We start from the raw sequence: 18,660 nt of genomic DNA on the forward strand, positions 1-18,660 counted from the left end.
TTCTTAGGGGCATGTCAGCTGTTTAGCGGTGTAAACGGGAATTGTTTCGTAAAATTGCTGCTCAGCATTTTTGCTTTCTATGTTCGAAATCGACTGCCTCTAAAAGCATGCCGGCCTGAATTTGAATCTTCTAGAGCAGAGCCAATTCTTGTGCCCATGTCTGTCAGTTTTTTGCTCTTGCCCATATGCCTAATGACAAATCACTTTCATTTCTCTATAATGACATTGGTCCGAATGGTGCAGTCATGTCCGCATGTTTGATCACAAAATATTCAAGTCTTCCGATTTTCAATTATCGGCAAAGTCTTTGTACTTTTGTCTAAATAAACGTTTTTACTCCCTTAGTTTTGGTTTGTTGCATGCTTAAAGAGGATTTCTGTATGACCGGATCTTTAAAGCGTATTATGTGACACAATATAGAGGCATGGAGGTTATCTCGCCCGGGGCGGGTGCTGTATTCCGCAGAGTTTGCCGTGCCTTTGTGTCGTAGTTGCGGCTAGCCAGTAATTAATATTTACGTCTATAAACTAGCGAGCTGACCGCTAATATAGGATATGCGGGAGTGTTTCGGACTGGCTACCTTCCTCATATGCACGCCTGTGCTGCCAAATTTTTTGGGCCCTTGATACAATAGCTCTGACAGTGGGCTGCTCCAGCATTAAGTTTGCACAGTTTGCACAGAACCGCTAGTGTACATAGGCCGTATCAAATTATTTCTCCCTGCGTGGTACCTTTCATCGTATGAGTTCCATCATGAAGCAACAGAAAGTGCGGCACAACCAGGATTACTTCATTAAATGTTTATGGGTGGGGCCCAAATGGCAACTCTCCTCTATGAATCAAATACCAATACTCGAACTTTGTTACGGAATGAAATTTGTATAGTAGAGCCAAAAGTAAATAGTATACTAAAAGAATACTGACAGAAAAAGTTTCGCTAACGAAAAATATTCATACAAAGCCAGAAGCCAAACCGCTGGCTGAGGCGTGTTGATGTGACCCTACCGCTCATGGAGTCACTGCTGTAGCTGTTAAAACACGTACCGCTAATCTCGACAAAGAGTCGCTACATTATGACATGTGCTGTTTGCATGACATTCAAGTTGCATGTATAAAATATTACAACATGCTGTTGGTGACAAAAAAAAAAACCAGCGGCATATCCCAGTAGATAAGACGGGCGAGAGATGAATATCAGCAATGGCCATCGAGATTGGGTATCAAAGTAGAGTTTACTGAACCAACCTGAACACTGCCGCTAGGATGAATCTGAGAGACTATGTACGAGCATAACGTGCGAACCACATGAATGGACCACGTAGTGGCGCTGGATACTCTATTCCGCGCAAAACGCTCGCAGCAGCATGCTACGGATCCTAGGTGGGCAAACTGTTTTGGACAACAGAGCAGCGGGCTTTAATCTAATTTCGCGCCAAACATTTGAAATTATGCTAGAAGGGTTGAATATGTACTACTCGCTTTCAACTTTTCCTATTACCTTTTCGAGTGATATAAAAAACTATTCAATTTGCTATTCAAAACTTTCGAATACTCGACGCCGCTTTTTTTTTGCCCTCCACAGCATTGCAGCATTGCAAACAAACAGAAACTAGAACATTTCAATATTTACAATCAAAGATGTAATTCGCTCTCTGTTTTGCGTTGACTAATTTGATTACAGCGCAGTGTAGAAAAACTCTGACGGACTACTTAAACTTTAAAAACATATCTCTGTCGAGATATTTGGCAGCGCCTGTATTAGCGTACTGTCAGCACTGCTCGCGCCAGAACTAGGGGAAGCAGCGAGAAAACCACCAGAAACGTAAAGTACAGCCTGCGCAGGCAAGTTATAAGCCCAGTAAAGCACGCCTGATTTCCTTGGCTGAGTATTCAGGCTTCAACAAACGCATTCGTTTTTTCCGTATACAGCTCGCCATCTATTCGTTTTAAAGTCAAATTCTGTGAGAGTTCATTACACGGATGGAAAGTGTGGCCGGAAGATGGAAAGCCACGGAAACAACTTTACTCTGATAGCGCCAATTCCACCCAGCGTTTGTCTGAATAGGACGAGTGTTGCCTGGCGCTCGCACTATGTTTCATGGCCACTCAGAACTTTCAAATCTACCCGCCTACAACACCTTTAAAGCTGCCCCATCTGATCTCTTCAGTTCCAGCGCGGTATGCCTTTGTCTAGGAAGGATATGACCCACATATCCCCTCCCGTGCAAACACATAGATATACGGCAGGATGAGGCGAAGAAGAAGTAACACAGAAAAAGAGATTATTACAAAGCTTGATGTGAATATTTTAATATCTGATCGGGCCACGCCAGAAATAGGACTCGCACCGGACTCTTACATTTATTATTTTTCTCTCCAGTATTTTTTTCAAATATACTAGCAGCGCCTGACGTACGCTCACTCTGCTCCAGAGTGGCAGCCTCATGGCACGCTTACGAGCGAATAGAGGCACCGGCTGGCGCACTCACTCAAAGCCGCCGACGCCACCGCGCTGGGCGTGCCTCGCACAAGGTCACGTGAACGGAACGATCAGCACGTCACATCCGGCGCTCGCGCACTCTCTCGTTCACGGGTCCGTGAGGAAACACAGGAGAGAAGGGGGGACGGGGAGACAGGGAAAAGCGCGACGAAAATGCGCAGCTCCTTCCCGCTTCCCGCTCTCGCGTCACCGGGAGCACTCAGAGCCGCGCCAGCGCGGCTGCTGGGTTGGTCGGCGCTCACTCCATCCGCGCGAGTCGCCGACTACACACGAAGTCGAAGCAAAGGAGCATTTGTTTAGCGCCGCGTTTTATTAAGTCGCTTGGCCGAAGTCGCCCTTCAAGAAGGCTGTCAGCTGTCACTGCGCTCATCGAAGATTTTCGTTGCGAATATTATTCACTGAGCACAATACGATATTGAAGAATGAGTAGAAGTACTCTTGTCGCACGGTAGTCTGGTCAATTGGACGTCCACTCTCCAAGCAGACTCCTTCGCAACAGGTCGCCATTTGCCCAGAACTTTCCCCAAGAAGTGCGCAAGTCACTGCGATTCCGGTCTCCCATTTGCTCAAGGAATATCTGCAGTGGCTCTCTGGACCGATTCTGCTCTTCCACTGTACACCTTGGATTATGATGGACGTTAACCCCTACAATCAGGTAAGCCGTGCTTCCGAGAACAACCGGCAGTGAAGAATTCAAATTCGTACCGCGTCCGAATGAACTTTACTGCACTTTTTCTGCGTAACGAAATATATTTAGCACGAATAGAAAAAAGCGATAGATGAGTATTCCTTGTATCACGCATCCAACAGGAAACATGTTTATTCATATGTATCACGAAAACTGTTTCGACACCAGCGCCAGAAGCATGTGCTGCAAAGAAAAATTTTGATAGTTTTTAATTGCTACTTAGCTAGTGTTCAAGAAGATAGGGATACAAAGCGTCAAGTTTTAGTGTTCTATTCTTGTGTAAAAACATGCTTGAAATTTCTTCAGGCAACTCTTGCGAGAAGTGGTTTAAAGCTATTTTCTCCTAACGCCACGTAACCGCTGCATTGGCGGCGGAGATGCGGAGGAGCTATGCAATTTGTTTGAATGTGCTGGTTGCCAAGTGCGGCGAACTTCAATTATTCAAACCTTTCTTTGCCGTCTATTCGTTACCAGTAAGCATACAAACACTTTTCCGCAGGGCGTCTTCTTTTGTGCAAGATATGTCAAAAATTTTATCGAAGCGTCTAGCGTTATGTTCACGAAGTCAGTGACGCCAGCTATAATTGAAATTAGTTTTGCACAGAATGTGTAGGACATTTCGTGCCGAGAAAAAGAATCGCATTTCAAAATAAAATGAAAATGGACATTGCGAAATTCTACAGCTTGTCTCTGAAGTTTTCCCGGCTGCTCTCATTTTTTTCTTGTCTGAACGCGGTAGAAACTTTTGCTAACGTGTCATACTAGTTGCGGAAGCAGCTTGCGATGATAAAGAAAGCAGTTAATCGAGCATTAATAAGTTTGATGAATATAGCTGGAACTCGGTGAGCAGAGAAGTGTGCACCGTGCGTGAGTTCCTGTTTCCGAAATAACTTTTTCTTTATATATAAACTGAAGGGTTCTAGCAATTCGCACACAAATTTTCGGGTATTTATCGGTAGTAGAACATATTCTTCGTCTTACAGCAGAAGCTTTGTTTTACGAAATATAAAATAACAGAAATTTCTCGGGGCAGTCCTTACAGTCTTCTCCCGATGTGCTGAAGGATGTAGACGGTCAACTAAAGTTGAAAAAACATCTTAGAGCTATTACCTGGCCTACCATCTCTTGTTATGTGTGATGCTGCTTGAAAATGAATGAGGAAGATACTGTGCCTTTACAGACGAAGCCAACCAAATCTGTTATGGCCAGGGCTAAAATAAACTTTTGGGTCCTCAAATTAACTAAGTGACGACGCAGCATCCGAGAAACCTGGCCTCCCTCAAATATTCAGGGAACACGCTAAGGTCATAACGGAGACACGTCAAAGGGGACGGGTCGCTTCGCGGTCTCTTCCTGTCACGCATACGTACATGACAGTAACAACAGGGGGGGGGGGGGGGAAGTTGGGCGCTGTAGTTAAGTACAATATATTCTTACTCAACCAAGCATAGTTTCTGCACTTCCGCCGTAAACTGTAAAATATTTTTTTTGGTCTCTAGAAATAGCAGCCGTTCTTCTATATTTATACACCAGAAAAGCCTTGATTGCTCTTACGCCTCAAAATATAATCCAGTTACCGGCTCAACTGCCTTGAGGCGAATTGTTCGTGGATATATCAAGTTATATGTCGATTTTACTACCGCGCCAATTTGTGGCGTCTCATCAGTAGAGTGATGAACGCACCTGCTGGACGTGGCAGAAGTAACAAAAATTTACCTCTACATTTCAAACGGAGGGCACACAAACCATGCATTGATATTTTGAGGCGCAGCTGCCAATCATTTTACACTGCTGTCCAGCAAAATTCTTAGGGTCACTTTGTTCTCATAAAGGTACGTGGTCATTGGTGACATTATCGTGAAAAGGCAAAAAACCTGTTGAATATATCTGATCACTGGTGGCAATTTGCAACGAAAGCAAGAAAAGAGTTTTTTTTTTAATTGTCAATTAGCAACAACACCGTGTTTCCATTCCTTTCTTAGGGCTAGAACAAAATTTATGGTTCAAAATTTTGCTTCCCAGAAATATTAATGCGGTTTGCAAAGATACTACGCATAAAAACGTTTTTGCGTGCAAAAAGCACGAAATAGTACCACATCATAAATCCAGCGACACTAGTTTTTCTTAGTTTTTAACGTGAACTTTCTGTATGTTGGTTCTCTTCATTTCTAGTGGTCGTTTAAACTCTGTTGATACCATAACGGTCAAAGATGGTTCATAGTTGAGAGCATTTGCATATTTCTTTTTGTCACACAATGCCACAATAAAAAAAGGAATGAATCATTGTAGACATAACGGGACTGCCAAAATAAAAAAAACGCCGATGATGAGATGAATTGCCTTAAAGGAGCATTCTGTCCATACATCGAACTCAAATTTTCCCACTCCTGCATTGTGAACTGGTCACCAAGTGTCTCACGCATCCACCCATTTAGCAAATTCATAGCGAAGCGAAAAAAAATTATGTATAAAAAACATGCTAAAGGCGCAAAAAGATTGACTCAAGGCTCTCTGCATCACAATTGATGTCTTCTAGCTGATTTCTAAAAATTTCACTACGAAAGCAGGAAAATGTCTTGGAGTCCCTAACATGCAATCAGTTTATTGAAAATATTTGTCTGTTTTAAACTAACAAAAGTGGCTTCTGCTAAGAACACTAAGAAAAGAAACAGTAAAAGAACTTGAATTACTCCGCGGCGCCTACTGTAGACTGCACATAAATATTTTGTCGTTGTATTTTCGTCTTAACAAACAGCGCAAGCAGGGAGAAGAAAGAGGCAATACGACGAGTGCTGATTATCAACTTACGTTTTCATTTGAGAAGGCAGGAATATATAGGCTTTGAAGGCTTGAAAACATATATAAGAAGACAGTTGTAGCAGGCACAACTCATAACACGAAGGCGAGAGGAAAGGCGCCTGCTCCGCTCGGCTGCTAACAATTTTTTGTTCGTGTTTGTGGTAAGAAGTAAATTCAGAAAACACGAAAACAGAAACAAAAGGGCCAACAAAAAAGAAAAAAAAAACGTTTCTAAACAGTGGCAACAAAAAGGCTAACGTGCGCCTAAGGGCGTGCCAAGGAACTGGTTATTAAGTACTGTGATTTCATTTGGAAGCAAGGTGAGGGATGGAGTGGTAAAACAGGCTTGATTCTTCATGTGAATGATGAAGGTGACAATTTTTTTAGGGTGCGTGTTTGGTTAAGAAATGGAAAACAGTTTTCACAGTTGGCGCTGTGAATAGCGAGGTGGCAACCTCCTGTCGATTCAAAGAAATTGCGGTGCTCGCGCAACCTGTCATTGATGCGCCTTCCGGTTTCCCCTACATGCGATTTTCGGCATGACAACCGAATTTTATATAAAGCATGAGTTTTACACCGTGTAAATCTTTTCTTGTCATTTGTGCACACGCTACAACAGGTTCCTCATAAGATTTAACCCATTTAAAAAGCGCCGCAATCTTGTTGGGTGCCGAGAATAACAGACAGACTCCTACCCTTCCTGCTGGAATGGAATGGAATGACAGGAGTTCGTGATCCCCCGATGTCTGGCCCTCTTTGCTTGAGTGTTGGTGACAGAATTTGGTAGTATTTCACAGAGATTCAGCAGGAGCTCCTCGGGAAATCCTGCGGATGCAAGTCGGCTTACTTGTGACAAAGCTAATAGAAACTTGATGCGGCCATGACTGCCAGCGTGCATTTTTCATGGCAGAGATGGCTATGGCTCACTTTATTTGCTTCGAGTACGCAGTAGAAATTTGACAGCTAGCTTTCCCGTGAATGGGCGCGTAGAGCCAGCAAGCTTGGTTTTTAGAAAAGGTTAGCTGCAATTCCCAGAAGCGGAGCTAGTTATCCACAGGGAGTTCCTAGGTGAATGTGAGACATTCAAGGCAGGAGCAAAAGCTGTAGTTATGACCACTATTTCTTTAGAGCCGGTGCCTTGGGTGCTTTTAAGGATGACGAGGTAGCCATGTAATATACAGCATGATGCTGTTGTCTACAAGCTAGCTTCTAGAATCCTGCCTTAGCTAGCAAAGAGCAGGTCGCTCAGCACAGGTGCCAGAGAAGATCCAATGCAGACACCTTTCTTTTGTGCATACGTTCGGCATTGACGCTAAGTATAGACATGGAACGATAAACGAGTAAGTATAGACATGGAACGAGGACAGTAGCTTGCGAAACTTGCTCACGTTAGTTCCCCTGGCGTTCTGGCACCGTACACTGCCGTAACAGTCGATGCACTCGCTGAAGACTTGCAGCAGTGCGGCATGCGGCAGAGAGTAGTAGGCGTTCTTAGTATTCAAGAAAATGCCAATTACGCCGATGAGTTTTTCTTACTGCAGGTAGCTCACCACTGCCGCAGAGTTTTTCAAGAGGTACCATTCTTCTATCTGGCGCACACCGATTGAGTTCTACAGGTAGAAGCCGAGAGGCTTTTGTCACGTGTTGCGTTTGCTGGCAATCACACGGAAGAGGCCCCGTCTTTTTGGGTGTTTGCAGTAAAGAATGCTTCAAGGCTAAGCCCCCTTGCTGTTTCTAAACGAAGCTGCCGATCTTGTCAGGTTCGCATCTGTGCATGTTTTTTCACCTTCGCTCTTTAGCTCCCAAGGACTTGATGGCTTCCTCTGCCTAGCGTTCGCATGCCTCCGAGGTGAGAACGGCGCATCCACCTTCTTTATCGGTCGGCAGAAGTTTTCTGCCTGTTTCTTTGAGCGATGATACTGTCCTGGATATGTCGATGTGGGGCCTTCTGCTGGAGACAAAAGGTAGACAGTCCACGCCTTCCCGGATGCATTGCTAAATATTTTACTAAGTTCTTGACTTCGAGGCGGTGTTTCGAATCAAGGAAAGCATTGCCATGTTGTCGACTTTTGGCTGAGTGCAAAATTTTGGGTACACTGAAGCGTTCTCTTGACATCTGAAGGCAGTGTGACATCACCTATTTGTTAAATCTTCCGAAGAGCAGGGGTAGGGGGCGCATTTTTGGGAGCGTGGTTAGCAAGGTACGCCAAGTGAACTGAGTAATTTGGTTTGCAGTTTCCAGTACCTGGTGAAACTCACGGTCGTAGCCTCCACTTGGGCAGGCCTCTGAACATTCTGCCAGAAAGCCGTCCTGTAGAAGGTGGACGTGGCACCATGTTTCAAAACTCAAGATGCGGCACAGGTGCAGTCCATGCCCTCGTGAAGACGGGATAGGTCCTGCTAGGAGGGCGACAGCAGGTGGAAGGTAGGAACTCTTGGTGGCGAACCGAAACAGTCCAGCTCAGCACTAAGCCGACGCCAACAGCATTGTACACAAAGTTCAACTGCGAATACCATCAGAAACGAGGAAAATGAGAGGGTTGATATAGAAGAAACAAAATCCTCTAGAGTATACATTTGGGCGAGTTGGCGTGAGTACATCTAAGCCGCCACCTGTTGTTAGTAGCCGAGCGGAGTACGCACCTTCCCTCCCGCCATTATATGATGGCTTGTACAATTGTTTTTTTTATATTTGTTCTCACGCCTTAGAACCTTATATATATATATATATATATATATATATATATATATATATATATATATATATATATATATATATATATATATATATATATATATATATATATATATATATATATATATGTACGCCTTCGAAATAAACGTCAGTTGATATAAGCGCTGTTCCTGCTATCTCTTTCTTCTTCCGTCGTTGCGCTGCTTCTTGAGATGAGCCCATGCCAACTAGCCTAAAAGTCTACTCTAGTGCATTTTCATCATTCAGGTAATAAAAAAAAAACATTTTAATTCTAAACTTATTTAATTCAGGAGCCTTCGCTTGGTCCCCGCCATAGTTGTATTAATAGTTCCATGAAAGAAATTTTCGAAGCTTCTCGTAAACGTGTCCTGTAAAAAATAAAGCTTAGGAGAATCTGAGAAAGCGATGGTTAATTATGCGTATATCTGATCGTCTGATTATTGTATTTGTGTCGAAAGTTTAGAACTATCGGCAGTTGAGCGAGCCCAAAATATTGGAGGGAGATCTAAATTTCATAACCCATGAAAAGGAACGTTTAACACTTGAAAAACAAGTGTGTAGGAATTTTTGTGGCTCCTTAAAAGTATTACAAGTCTACAAAAGTCATATATTTTACGGTCCAGATATTAACTACATAAATCTACAATCTTTATCGTTCTCAGTAAGATTAAACGATGCCGCGCGTACGTGTCTATATGCTAAACCTTCTTAACTTCCGGTCGCCACATTATGAGGTACTTCCTTATTTCCGAATGCCATGGTTGTCATTTCTAGCATCGAATAAAGGTTACTTTGTGCCAACAGTTCGGATTTTCCGGTGCGTAGAAATGTAATGATAGACAGACCACTATTCAAGATTTTAAAGCACCCTGGTTCTGTAAGGTATTCCATCATGTTCTCTTGAATCAATCACAAGTGTTCATGCTTCCCAAAACCATGCATCACTCTCTTTAACGAAACGTTATAGCGTAGTACTTATAGCGTAGTAGTTATAGCCTAGTAGTAGTGTAGTTTTTTCTCCGTGTGCTTTTAGCTTGATTGTAAGAAACACAACTGTGGTCAGTGTCGCAGTGTTTCTCTATCTGAATAACCGAAAAATATATAAAGAAAATATACAATCAGCGCACAAGCATTCGATGGATAACAATGTTTATTGCTATCCTATATTTTTTAATAACTGCTTTCTTTCTCACAACATAAACATTTCTATTTTCCTAAAGTCAGCTTGTTAGTTGTCCACATCGATATTAAAAGGGCTGCGGAGGCGCAGACATTATAGCGCGCTTCACTGTCATCAGTAATGACGAAACCGAAGAGTTAAAAGGTTCTCCTTTCCTTAACGCCTCCATGGCAGTGAAAAGGGAAAGTTAGGAAGCGCACAAACGTGAACCATCTGGCTACAAACTGATAATACTGATGCAAACATGTGTTATATAATGAAAGCTGCGACAAAACAGGTGTTTCAGTAAAGAACGCGCTCTTCTTCGCACTACTGAACATTTTACTCTCTAAGTGGGGCGCTATAAAAATGCGAAAAGTGTGCAACAGAGTATATGTGCTAGTGAAACTATTAAGTTTCGTAACTCAACGTTCTACGCCAATACTCACAAACCGGTCCAGCCCTATCTGACAGTCTCAGATTTTGATCTCTATTCTGCTATGTAGGCATTTTTGCGTTGGTTGTTCTGAATCTGACTAGCGCTATGAATAAAGCATCTTCACAAAGGAGGCCGGTGCAAGCCGCTGTGCAAGCTTTTCCACTGCTTGGGGACTTTTCGCACAGCCACTTGTTTCCATTATGTTTGTTATCGTGCCTCTCTAGCGGGCTTCTGGGGAAAGGCGCAGCCGCTAATTGCGTCGGGGCGCGAAACAACGCTATTTTTTTTTCTCTTTCAACTTTTCTCTTTTCTGCTTTGTGTCAGAAGCGTGCGTGCAGAAGATTCAGAAAACGTTTCTGGCTACAAATGTAAGAAAAACTTTAAACAAAGGGGCTTATCCTAGCTATACACGCAAATCTAACATTTGCTACAACTCTTTTACGGACCATTTCAGACACGAAAATCGACCTTCGCCCAAATCAAAGATTAAATTCAACTTTGGGGAATATTCTTCATAAATTCCACAAACCCAAAAGGCAAAGCAAGGCACGCAGTCATTTATCCTGTGCACGCGTTCCAGGTTCATATCAGGTTAGACGACGGATATTTCTCCACCATATACGTTAGCAAAAGGTTTTGGTGTGGCGGATCTGGTCATGATGTTTCTTACATGGGTCTCTTTACGGTGTAGTTAAGTGCTGAAGTCTTTGTGTCACATGCATAAAATGTTTACGGAACAACCGTCTTTCTAATATGTGAGTCGATGCCTTCCTGATTACATTGTAATTGTAAAACAAAAATCAAATAGAAATTTTTGGAAACTTAGGTGCAATCTATGAACACATTAACTACCAGATGTTGGGCCCTAAACACTTAACTGATGCCATGCAATTTGTTCGAAATTATGCAGTTGTAACGGGCAAGCCGAGTCACCGTTTAATACAGCGTAGAAAAAAATATGTGAGTGCGCCAAGCGGAGAACGTCGTGGTATGGGCATCAAAAACGTCTTTGTTTGCTACAATACATTTACAATTTAATGCACCCAATTCTATAAAAGGAAGCATAAATTGTATGTTTTTGGTAATGTGAAAACTGGAACCTCTAGGACTCCAACTTGCAAATTATATTTTAGCTGTTCCCTCTGCTTAGTCGCTTCACTAATCAACATTCATACTCGCTCGAGCATCTGAACCCAAATTCATATAAGAAATTTTGCTTTCTTGTCTCCTCATGCGTAATAATAAATATTTACTAATAATATGCTTTTCTATATCAATGAGTCGTGAGGCCTTGGCCTATTTATTTACCCCGTGAAATTTAAGAATTGCACGCTATGACAGGTTTAAAAACAAAGATTCAATTTATAACGGAGCACTTGGCGGAAGAACTAGCTCACAGAACTCTTTTCTTTAACCGGGTACGGCTATTCAGCAAGTTCTTCTCCTACATTTAAACTGCGCCACCTCGCAGAACCATATTCTGTTATTCCCTTTCTGTAAAAAAAAAGACATAGATAAATATGGAACAGAAACAACTGGCCCAATTATCTGTCCCCCAGAAAAAAAAAAGTCGATAGCATTGGTAGTGTCTCGACCAAATTGCCAACCCCGTGCCAGCACAGAGAAATGAAAATATATACTCCGATGAGGGCGGGTCGTATACGAGAACAAACTCACACTCAGTTTGCACAACCATAGGAATTAGGGTTGTCGGCGAGCTGATGCCATGGCTTCGTGTGGTTAGGCTTTGTTATTATCACATAACTAACCTTCGCAACAGCTCGTCACTCATAAAATAATGGGAGAGGAGCCCTCAGAGAACTAATGGCACACACCATAAAGCAGTATTTGCACCCGTCTCGATGCAGTACGACTCCGACGAATTCACAGTCAAACATGTCTAGTAGCTTGAGAGAAAAATCAGACGGCCATTTCAGTGGTCTTGCAAAAACTGTTTTCCGAATTGACACTGCCATCAGGTGAAATCAATAGAAACCACTGACCGAACCATTTGGAGACTCAATAAGGGCAGCTATTTGGTGTTTTAGCTTCTGCACTGGCATTACATAAGCGGGCAACGATCATGACCTGCCCGGATAAAAAAAGGAATCGTAAAGAGAAGAAAAACGCCGCACTTTATGCTCTCTGAAAATGAAATGAAACACCCATGGCTTTTCCTGAATTTTCGATCCGTGTTTCGTAGCAAACGGTCTTCTTGTGGTATTTAAACGGCGTCTTTTTTTGTGGTATTATTCACAGGTGCACTGCAAAAAAAAGCAGAAATGAAGATTGTGCAAAAAAATAGAGGCTATAAATTATAGTCAGCATACCACTTTTTACGATTTAAAAGCGAATGGATGCTTTACGTATAAAATCGCTGCCCTCGTGGGCACTTTTCATCCAGGTAATTTTATACTTTCTTAGAATAGTATTTCTAAGTAAATTTGGAGATGAAGTACATAGCCTAGGAAAAAGGGACGAACACCTTTAACAAGTTTACAAATACAGTTCCAGCTTTGTCGACATGGTTTTTCATGTATTCTTTGCTTTTTACCGCATTTGAAAATTTGAGGATGTTACAGGCTCTACCTAGCGAATGCGGGACAGACACAGAGCAGCAGCTTTATTAGACTCGTTGCTTCTGCAAACGTGTTTTAACCAGGCATGTGGGTGGACACAAACACTATACGGACGCCCCCTTGTGCTGAACCAAAATCTGAGTTTAATGTGTGCCTTCTCCGAGAGACGTTTTGACAGTTGTTCCGTGTTTTTGTCTTCGGCTTGTGCTGTCAGTGGATCTGGAATTGTCAGCTTGTACGTCAGTGGCGTGGAATGAAGTGGAATAAAAGCGCTTTTTACCTTCGACATTTTGCGTTCTCCGGAAAAATTTGCAGTATATTTGTTTCTATTGTTTCTTAATATACCTATTTCGGAGGAGTGCAAGTATTCTGCGTATGTGTGCAGACTAAATTGCCGCTCTCCTTCTGTAATTCAAGAAATACGCAAAAGAACAAAAATTTCTTTTTTTCGGGAAACGTATATCGCTAAGCGCCCAAGTCCGCTTTTCCCCTACATTTCTGCATGGCATAAACTGAATAATCAAACCAGCTATAAAAAAGTATTAATCAGTAATGTAACGCATGCGGGAAAAGCTTACTTCTTTCGAAACGACCTCCCATTTACCCCGTGAGAGAGCATGGCCAGTAGGTGGCTACTACTCCAGAGTTAATGCAGACTCCTGCCAAGGTCTTAACGACTCTGTAGCGAGAACCTGCTCTGCGAAAGCAGCGAGAAAGCGACAAGACAACTCACGGCACCAAGGGTACAAAGTCCATTGCCCCTAAACACGCGCTCCTAAATGTGTTAAGAAGACTTTATGCAGCAAATGTCGAAGGCGAGAGCTCCTGTTTTCTTTCTACTCAGGAAGCGGGAAGAACCGACGGCCTCCGAAAAAAACTAACATCGGGTGTTGTGTACTTTGCTTGTGAGAATAGTCTAGCATTAGCGTTCAAGTAAATAACTCTGAGCAAGCTAGCCGATAAAAGCGCCCAGTGCTGCAGCCTAGACCGCCATCGCTACCTCTGGGTGTTGGTGCGCCTCTCTATATTGCGAGTTTCGTTAAACACGCCGTTCTAACTGCAAAATTTGCTGTTCTTCATATCTGCTCCGTTCATATTTTAGCGTCCGAATGGGTTTGCAGCTCACGCTGCCGCTACTCGTTGCGAAACGTTCCGATAGAGGCTTGAGGACCGCTTTGTGTGCACGTGCCGTCAGGTGGCTGCGCCAAGGAATGGACGCGGCGCCATCGAGACGGAGAACCTCTTAGAAGCAGTCACCGAGAGGGTTTTTATAAGCTGATAATAATGGAACCTGGGATGTTGCTAGTGCGTTTCTTTTACGGAGGTTAAAAAGCGGTAAATTGGAGAAAAATAAAGGTCACTGCGGAAAAAATGGTAAAAGGTATTAACTCAGCCCAGTTGTAAAATGATGGGTAGATACGTCCACATGAGATAGACTTAGCACGCCACTCTACGATGGCAACTGAATTCTTATAACTTAATTGACTAAGTGTCTGACAGTTTTAGTTAACAGCGAGCGTCCCTAGAGAACAAGGGCGCAAAGTGTATAACAACCCCACAATGTGCGCTTTTGTCACTGCAGACAGTCTTTACGATCAGCAGTTCTTGACTTTTACGAAATGGATTGGCTCTATCAACAACAATTAGATATGATTTAAATACAATGAATCGCTTTGTTGCAGGATGCTTTTTAAAAGAACTACCATAAAATGAGAACGCCACCGCACTGAAGTCGCCAAACATTATCTAGTTGATCGGGATGGGGCAGCGAGTGCCAGATTGCTTGTCTTTGTTTACTTCATGACTACCGTTATCATCGCTGTGGACTATTCACTCGTTCTTCGTGGCACCGAAGTCTGTGTGATGTCAAAGTCAGTGGAGGATATGCAATATTCACTGATATTCGTATAGCGGCTTCAGCTGATTTATGAAACAACTTTATTTTCACTGCGGTATTTACGCCACGCGCAATAGTGGTGGAGGTTGCAAAGCGTAGATTATCATGGGAAGACGATCCTCAAGTGGATCCAAACGTAACGGTCCGAAGTCCATCTGTGCTGATTTTAATGAAATTGGTTTTGTGGTGTTTTATCATAGGCCTCGGAGAGACGTTCTGGATATATCGTTTATATTTAAGCAGTACGAAAAAACGTCGTCTCTTAACACTTGATTAAATTTTCCACTTCGTGACCCGCGCCGAATAGGATGAGAATAGAGCATAAAACGAACCTTTCTGTTTTAACAAGGGCGTTGTTTTAAAGTCCTCTCAGCCTGCATTTCCGGAAAAAAAACTTGAGTAGGTTCCGAGAGTGCGTAAGCAATAGTGAGAGCAAGATGCAAGAAGAAACAAGAAAATAGAGAAAAGGGGCACCACTCACCCGCCGGAGCAAGGCTGGAGGCGTATCATTCGCGAGCCTTAAATAAATCATGTGTGAAAACAGGGTGCGAGGGTAGGCTGCACGGCAACAAGGCTCTGGGCATGCACCTTGTGGAATTTTCTTGCACATTTGGCGCTAATCGCATTACAGAACGCAGCAAAATAAAGAACATACTTGCGTGATATTGTATTTTGTAAACACCACAGCAAGCATGCAATATTAAACTCACGCTAGCCCGCGGTCCAGGCACGCTGGTTTACTGTTGCGTGATAAGGACATCGCAGTGATACCCCTGCCACGTACATTCTTTCATTTCCGCGATGTCAGCTGCCTGCCGCTCTTATAGGTCGCGTACACTTCGCTGAGTAAGTGCTCAATGATATGAGCTACCCTGTCCTCAACCTGTCTCGCTGCTCAGCTATTTACGGGAGCACCGAGTGAAGATACTTCGCAACCCAGCGATCTTGTCGTGAGGGCGCGTGCTAGAGACACTCGTCGATCGATGCTCCGTCAGGAGGGAATTGATTTCCTTGAGACCGCTTTCTGCATGCTAGTCGTCAGAAGTGGCCGTCACAAGGGCACTCGGCAGCCGCTGACCGCCGTCTGTAGTATTGTTGGCGTCAGGAAAGAGCAAACTGACTTCTGCTCTTTTGACACGCTGGGGTGTTTGCTCCCTTTGTGCTTGCGTTTTCCATGGAACCTGATTTATCTTTCGATTCATCTCGTTTTTCACGTGTTAGCTCTGTTGGAGATCATATTTTATTTATACATCTTCGTATCTTGCCCTCAAGAACGTAGCGCATTGGAGAACTCTGCCACCGCTGTTGAGATAGGAGTGCTTTTCTTCGCGCCCGAATCCCTGGTGCCTCGTGTATTGCGTGCCCAGAAGAATATAAATCATTTGTTTGCTTGCCGGAATATTCAGTCCCGTGCTGCTCTCGTAAGCAGGGAAGATGCGCGCGAAGATACGTTGCAGGCTGCTCCTGCTATCCGAGCGGCGGAAATATTTATACGAAGAAAAAAAGTGATGGTCAAGCTTTACATCTGAATTCAAGTGCCCGCTGCGGAATTTTGCATTTAGAGAAAGCATTATCGCCTGGAATATAGCAAATGAACACGAATGTAGAATGCAAAGAACTTTCCTTGTAAAGAGTACGCGAGGTTCCCATGCATACGAAATGAGAGCGGCCGTGATAATGAAAAGCTGCTATGGATCCGGGAGTATGGAACAGTTGGGAAGAGCCGTGTTTTATTCCTTGCGAAGTGGCATCTTCTAGAAAACTTTATGATGCAAAACTGCATCGATAGAATGGATCTCAATAACGCATCGCGTGAAGCAAATATATAATAAAAGTTCGAATCGTTCAAGCCCGCCTCTCAGAATGAAGCTTTTGTACTAGCGCAGTAAAAAGCACTGAATCTGAGAGGCATATATGCGCGGGCTATTGGTTTCAAGGCTGGGATATAGATACGTAAATGAGTGAAATAATCCTTCATGTTATGAATGCTGATTAACTGCCTAGGCTTTAATGAAAGGAAATATTCTAAAGAGATAATGAGTTCAGTGTTCCTGCCATCGAATATGGGCAAATATTTAGTTTGTTTTGATGGCATGCGGCAAACTGGGCTTTCTGCCAAATTCAGTGAAAATAAGTGGTCTTGAATTGCTAAAAAATGTACCAGAAGATGTTCTCTGTTGTCATCTTCGGCTTCAGGATCCTTAGTACGGTGTCAGAAAATCTTCAAACAGTAGTTAGCCAAGGCTGCAGCTGCAGGTTTGTTGAAGTCTGTCAACTACAACATTAGCACTCCTTGTCCGACTTCATCTAGTTGACGATAATATGTTCTCAGCAAGCTAAATTGGTTTAAGCAGGCGTAGGCATGCACATGTTAGAATGAAAAAGATTAGAAATGTGGAGGGAGGAGCAGAATATGGTGCCAGGTGGTCAGCGTGCACTACGGGAAAGAAAATAAAGGATCCCAAACTGGGAACAGTCTGAAATAAGCGCACATAGCCAACACTAGGCTTCAATGTGCACGTAATTGCGTGCCGTGCGTAGGTACAGAACATGTCTCAATGTGCTGCTTGTCATCCCACAAATGAATGGAAGCAGATCCAGAATGCTTGCTTTCGTATTCATGTTTCGGCTTTCAATTGCATAGTGGTGCGTGACAAAAAATTTGATGATGTGTATGCAACCTGATGCGAGAACGCTGTGATAGGATTTGGATTTAAGTGACATGAATACTCTGATGCTTTTACTTTGATGCTGTTACTGTTAGCCGAGGCATAATACATGACAAAATTTTTTCGGGAGATTGAAGTTGTGTAGATGTGGCGCTTATGTAAGGTAGAGGTTGGGCTTGAAGATAGGTAGAGGGGTTTCAGCCCCGTAGGTGGGCAGATCGGGTGGAGATACTGCTAGAGGCCAGTTTGATTTCTCATTGCGTCTGTGCAACCGATATCGTCATTGCTTTTTCTTTTAGCTGCTGCGGGTCTCTTCGTTGGGAGGACACCGCGTGGGAGGTAGTGGTAGGTGGGTTGGTGGTGGGTTGCATTTCAGGGGGGTGGGGCATGCTCTCGGCGAGGTTTCAAACAGAGAACAATTTGTGTCTTTACAAAGGTACTGTGGGCACCTTCAGAAAGCACCACTGTTACTGCTCCAGCAGTAAAACTCAATAGAAACACTCGGTAAATTATGATTGTGTAAGGAACTATAACGCAATTTTGCGCCCCCGCGAGCTATAGCTGTTGCTTGGAAATTTAAGAGGTCGAACTTACGGAACCGAATTCCTGTTAGCCGTTCAAAAGATTGCTTCTATGAGTACTGGTTTCTTCCCCTGGTCTGTATAGCATTATTTGTTTACAGGCCACATGGAGAGGCGAAACTACTGCCTATACAGCAATTACACTGCTCCTTGAACCGTTGCTAGGTATTTTACTGTTTCACATTTCTTTACACGCAGAAACAATGTAGATTAAAGCGAGAGGCGCGCATGCTCACTTTCACTGAACACGTGGCACATAAGCGCCTTGTGCAAGCTCACCAACGAGGCCCTGAAGGGTGATGTACAAACGTTACACAAGATATTTAACTCTGAAAAAATAGGAAGCGACAGACTACACGCCTTAGCATGAACGGCATTCCCGAATGCGTCTATTTCAAATGTCATATTTTCGCTTGGGACGAATTGCTGTTTTTTTTTCTCAAAAATAGAATTATGTTTTCAATTACTCTTCGTTTTACACTTCATTCCGTACGTACTATACATTAACGAGAATACAGAATGTAGAGGTGCTGTTTGCGGATCATTAGCACCAGTTTGGGTCAGTAACATGGTAATAAATATTACCCTCTTTCTTTGAAAACAGATTTAATTGTTCCCAATGTGTAAAATATT

At 43.1% G+C, this 18,660-nt stretch overlaps 1 protein-coding gene across 1 annotated transcript in view; it reads left to right on the forward strand.

Moving 5' to 3' along the window:
• Positions 1-2,694: 2,694 nt before the first annotated feature.
• LOC144128600 (putative G-protein coupled receptor No18) overlaps positions 2,695-18,660 on the forward strand; it is a 118,558-nt gene continuing 102,592 nt past the window's right edge. The window contains exon 1 of the mRNA XM_077662131.1: positions 2,695-3,155. The gene's annotated coding sequence lies outside the window, so the exon portion shown is untranslated. The remainder of the gene's footprint in view (positions 3,156-18,660) is intronic.

This window comes from Amblyomma americanum, chromosome 4 (assembly GCF_052857255.1).
Source record: "Amblyomma americanum isolate KBUSLIRL-KWMA chromosome 4, ASM5285725v1, whole genome shotgun sequence".
Classification (NCBI taxonomy): Eukaryota; Metazoa; Arthropoda; class Arachnida; order Ixodida; family Ixodidae; genus Amblyomma; species Amblyomma americanum.